The following is a 6,000-nucleotide window of genomic DNA, read 5'->3' on the forward strand; positions in this document are numbered from 1 at the left end:
GTGTCAAAGGTATCGAGGCAATTTACATCCCCAGTTTTCATCAGAAAAATTGATAAGAGAAACCAGGAAACAAAGCTCTCCGCGTAAGGCAAAGAGAGTTACGAAACTTCTAACTCCTTGTAAATTTTTATATGTTTATATTGGCGTAAACACACACAAAACAAGACTTTACATCTTTCAATACAATGTGTAGACACTCGTTCTTTCGTGGAAAGCTAATAAATATGAATTGCAAAGCCCCAGTTGATACAGATTTGTGGAACAAGTATGAGCAAGTAGCGTTTTATTATTTCCTACAAACTGCCTCGTCGCTTTATCAAATGTCTTCCGAAAGTATTTGGAATGTGAAGTCCGGTAAATATAACAAACACTGTCGAACAGAGCGTGTATGTTTTCTGAATTGATGACACGTGGTTTCTCGCTCACCCACTCACAAGTATTCAATCCAAATCACTCAACTGCTCGTTTTACCTAATCGAAAACATCTCTCTTGGGAGCAGGTCCAATCAAGAGCACTTAAGTGTCCACAATCAATTCGTTCGTACTCTTGGCCGGAATGGGTTTCGGTAGTTTGTTATTTCAATTTTCTGGCGGAAATGAAAACATAGAATTATCCTGTTTTCTTGAATAAAAGATTTCGTTAAATGACTTCTAGAAAACAAGGTTAAGTTATATGTTGGCGATTTAGACACAGCGTATATACACTGCTAAGTTATGCTAGACTTTTATCGTCGAAACAATTCACCTATGATATAGGCCTGCAAAGTAATTTTCCATACATATCTTGTCACACCGAACGTCAGTTTTTTTTTCAATTACCGCCAGTAAGTGTTCGAAATGAGCTCATGACATTTGAATCTAATGGCGGATTTGCTAAGCTGATTGAATGCTTGTATTGTTTCGCCTTGCAAGTGTGTTCCGTGAAAACCTGAGAACTCACCAGCTGTCCGTTAATGGACAGGACCATAGACAAGTTCTCAAGTTCCAATAGATAACAGTTATTTCCTGTTATCAGCATATGATCATGCAGAAATTGGTTACGATGAACGGATAACCTGCGTTAAACTCGATACTTATCCTGTTGTCCACATTTCCCCCAAATGACAAACACTGACTTTCAAGAAACAGAAAGCGACTGGCGGAGTACATTGCAACTGTTATAATTGTTGTTTGTATTAACCGTAGTGTGCGCAAGTGCAAGTTACGATTGTAGCGATGAAATCCCTCAGTGATAACGATCGACTACTCCTCTTAAATATAGACTACTAGTGTCGTTTTGTGGTTGTAATGAAATCTAGACGTGTGTATCCTGCCGGATATAAACGTAGCGACATATGGCGCTCGGAAGATTTATACAAATTTGCTCTCTCTAGCAACATGATTCACTGTACCTTAGGTTATGACACAACTATTGCAGATTTTCTCCGGTCATTATTTCTCGAATTCTTATGAAAGGTTACATTTTCCTTGTTATTTGTCGTTAGACAAGATAGAGTTTAGGAGCATGTTACAGGGTTTTATATAGAAACTTATCAAATATGTAGTTTCCATTCTTGCTCCTCTAGGTTAACTTGCTATTGTTTTGAAAGAGAAAGTTCAGTTTGGAAACGAAAAGGCGTTCGCAATAATAATGGCTTGGTGCAAATCAACGATATATAATGCCTTAATGTCAAAGTATCGTTCACTTTTTCAAATGGAGATATTTTTCCGATAGTTTAATTCTTGACACAAATCCACAATATGCAAGGGAAAATATCAGCAAAACCTTGCGTTTAACTTCAATGCAGACATTTCTTTTACGAAATTGAGATATTAAACGATACGCTACATTTTGTCAAATTGGAATTTTGAGGGCCATGACAGCATAAACCCTATTTTGTACATCTGAACGCCACATTATCCTCTTAATTCACCAGCTTACCAAATCCCACACAACTTGGCATTTCATGCACAAATCCACGGTAAATTAGGATATCTGCTCGCTTGTAGGAAGTAGCTGACGGTGCACGGCAGTGTCAACAGACTGACCTTTCTGCTACATGGGATACATGCACATCAACAGTCAAAGGAATTGAGCCTTATTCTCCATGCCTGTCAGAGCTTTCCTGACAGGGGAATCACCAGTAGATATTAACATCCTTCCTAAGTCGTATTATTAGATAGACTATGACTCTTTTCTTTGTTAACGTATTTGAACAGATGTCATGTTGCCGGAAGCGGGGTTTGAATAAGTGCTCATTAGTGTCTTTGTGATTTTCGAGAGATTTATCCATGAGTTTTTTTTTTGTATTCCATAGACTATTGTTCGACAAGATGTCGACAAAATTTGAATCTATGTTATTAATTCTCCTTTCATACAGACTCTATAGCTTGTGTCGTTCAACACGTTGAGGCCATCCAAACTGTGACTTAGAAAAACACTGTTTCCCTTGCTTGTGTACGTAATTTGATCATGACAATATAACCAACAATTATTGGCATAATAGTGTTAAAACCTTGACTCTTCCAATGACTGACATTTCAAGATTGCCTTCAAGGCAGGTTGACGATACAGCCCATGGGTCCTGCCTGCACAGCCCAGAAAACTACATTAAAAAGTATTTAAAAAATGCATAATATTTCCCAAGGCCACATGAATTGATTAAATAATGTACATAAATTGAGATTCAGATTCCCCCTGTCATGTTTCTTTCAATTTCATTACAGTTGTCTGTCTTATGCACTAAAGCAGCTAAGAGCATTTGCATACGTGTCTGGTCCTGAAACCGACATTACTTTCAGGTAAACGTGTGTGTAAAATTCATGAGTGACTCATCCTAGAAAGTCGACATCGCTCTTGTTGAAAATCAACTCATCATGTATAATATTTACACCCCATAATAATTACACCAAAATAAACTGAACATACCAGTTGTCAACACTCCAATGATTTCAAAAAAAAGTATTCCACATTTTATTTAATCTGGCGCCTTGTCAATCGACAATTTTTATTGAAAGTGAGTACACCTATTACGTATATGTAATATCTCTAAGTGGCATATGACAAGTACATAGGAAATCTTGTTGACTTGTCTCCATGCCTAAAGTGTCGCGATGGAAAAGGGGTTAACTATACACTCTACGTCGGTAGACTCAATGGCTCTGTGCTCTCGCACTTTGATTGAATGAGAATGAAATAAATTTAATCCAAACATACATCTCTGTGAAAAACTTAAAAAGCTTTTTGAAATTTGTGAGTTAATATCCGAAGAAACTACCTGTTAAAGAAAGTCCACTATTCTGAATGTTATGAAACGCAACTTTGTAACTTTTTTGTGATCTCAAATAATAGTCTCGGCTAAATGGTTATTTGAAAGTACTTTATGTTGAGCGCAGGCGCACATTGATGGAGTAGAACAGGAACATGGTAGGTCTACAAGCAGTTTGTTATGAACAAATCTGATAAAATAATCCCTATCTTCAATCAGCGACACATCAGTAAAAAGTTGGTGAATTCAATAATGGTCGATAGGTGAACCTATTTGTTGTACATTTGCATCTGTATATTGGCAGACAACGATCTAGTTTGCATCAACATACTGTAATATGAGAGTACGGGTCGATAATTAGGGCTTGCTTGGAACTGTCGTACGGCTGAAGTAATGTTACAGGTGATCAGATGTGAGCTTCCCTTTCCGAAATGCAGATCATGATGAATTATAATCGTGTATCTCTATGTCAATTGTTGTCTGCACCGAACACGAGAGAGAGAGAGAGAGAGAGAGAGAGAGAGAGAGAGAGAGAGAGGAGAGAGAGAGAGAGAGAGAGAGAGAGAGAGAGAGAGAGAGAGAGAGAGAGAGAGACAGACAGAGAGGAAGACAGACAGACAGACAGACAGGCAGACTAAGGCAAACATACACGCATTAAAAACATACATACATACATACATACATACTTGCATACATACATACATACATACATACATACATACATACATACATACATACATACATACATACATACATACATACATACATACATACATACATACATACATACATACATACATACATACATACATACACACAATGCCTCGTTTCCCTTTTGTCCCCAGGTGTAAATGACGTCATCAGTCAATTTTCCTATTGTATCCAGACCCATACTATACTCTTGTGTATGCAAGACAAGTTTACCGTGAAAGCGTACTTCCTATCAGTGTATCTGATCACACTTTAGAAACACATAGTTGTAAAGTTTTATCGGAAGCTAAAGCAATCTACTTTATCGTTAATGTGATAAAATTGAATGAGGTCAAAATAAAGAAAAATGGAGTCGTTGTCCGTTGACCTAGTTTGTGCCATATCATTGCAAAGTGTAAACTTTTATGACTTGTTTATGTGTCTTTAATTTTTACTCTTCTCTGCCTGTAATTCCCACTTTCTTTCTGACAGGTATGCATGTTAGTCTGTCTCTACCTTTTGTCTTCCCTTACCCCTTCCCACCCTAGTGTATCTGTCTGTCTGTCTGTCTGTCCGTCCGTCCGTCCGTCCGTTTGTCTGTCTTTCTGTCCATCTGTGTTTCTGTCTGTCCAGGGCCGTAGCCCGCCGGGCAGGAATTATGCCCACTCTGTCAACATGTAAATTTATGTGCCTTATCCGAATTCTAGTTAACGTAGGTTCTGCCCCCTCCCCCTGGCAATATGGTCAAATAACGGGTCTGCTGTCACACACACAGACAGACAAGCGAACAAACAGATAATTTACAAACTGCTGTTTTGCTCTGAACTTTAATCTCTGTCATCATTATCACTTTCTCTCCGTCCAACTTGTCCATCTTTTCACTCGATTAGAGATAACCGACCCCGCAGTCTTAAATCAAGAAAGCTACATGTAATACACTGTGTTTAGTCAACCGTATTATCTAGGTAATTGCTACACAAGGTTTGCGTACTCTAAACCACCACTGAGCTTTCAAAGTAATGTATTTATGTATCGAGTCAGCAGATAAATAATCATGTTAACCTCTGTACGGTGCGATGTAGCGCTTTTTGCGAAATAAATATTATATCGGCTTCAGAAGTCTATCCAAATTTCTTCTACAATTGTAATTACCTCCGAGACCTACGCAATTCCCGACTGCTTCTTTAGAAAGAAATGGAGAATATGTTACACACGTTTGATCTCAGACGACGAGCAAAAGTAGTAGTCGTCTGATATTCGTTGCATGCCAAACAAACACATAAGGAGTCTTCAGTTATTATGACGCGGTGGGCGGGAGTACTTGGGGGAGGGTCACTTTGTACAAACTTAACCTGGAGGGAGGGTCACATTTTACATTGGTAAGTTCTTGATGGATGCAAAGTCCGAATGAGTTGTGCATAGAAACTTTAAAACAATATAGCCAAATAAGGTGAATCAACATTTTCGGTGAAATTCCAGAATGAATTTTTTTCTACACATATACACTTGTAACCACCCTATTTTATTCAAGTACATTTATATCTATTATCCAAAGTCTATAAACGCACAGATATTGCTAGACCACAGAATCCTAATTTGAAGACCCTTGTAAGCTACAAATCTCTCATGAAATAGTTTCAAGTGGTGTCACCATGACAATCTCGAAGACAAAATTGACTGGTATCGCATTTCCTCAGCCAGTGGAAATCTCTCAACTGTTATAGGGTTGTAAAACGACTGGCTCGTCTTCAAAGCCTAAAGCCTAATATCAGCGCGTAGCGTTTAATTACAGGAAGTTTCTTCACATACAAAATTTTACCTTTAGAATGACTAAGACAAAATGGGCGGTATGCGAAATTAGATTAATATATACTCCGGTGACAGCGACGACCACGGTCAGCCTCAAATGCATAACTTGGCCCATGGCAGAAGTAAATGCGAACAGCTGCTCACACAAATAATACCCCTTCACAAAGACCTATGCAGGTGGATTCCGTCAAACGGGAATTTTAGTCTAAAAGGAAGCAATTCGCTAAATTTACCTTGCAGTCTAATTGACCTT

Source organism: Ptychodera flava, chromosome 5 (genome assembly GCF_041260155.1).
Source record: "Ptychodera flava strain L36383 chromosome 5, AS_Pfla_20210202, whole genome shotgun sequence".
In the NCBI taxonomy this organism is placed as follows: Eukaryota; Metazoa; Hemichordata; class Enteropneusta; family Ptychoderidae; genus Ptychodera; species Ptychodera flava.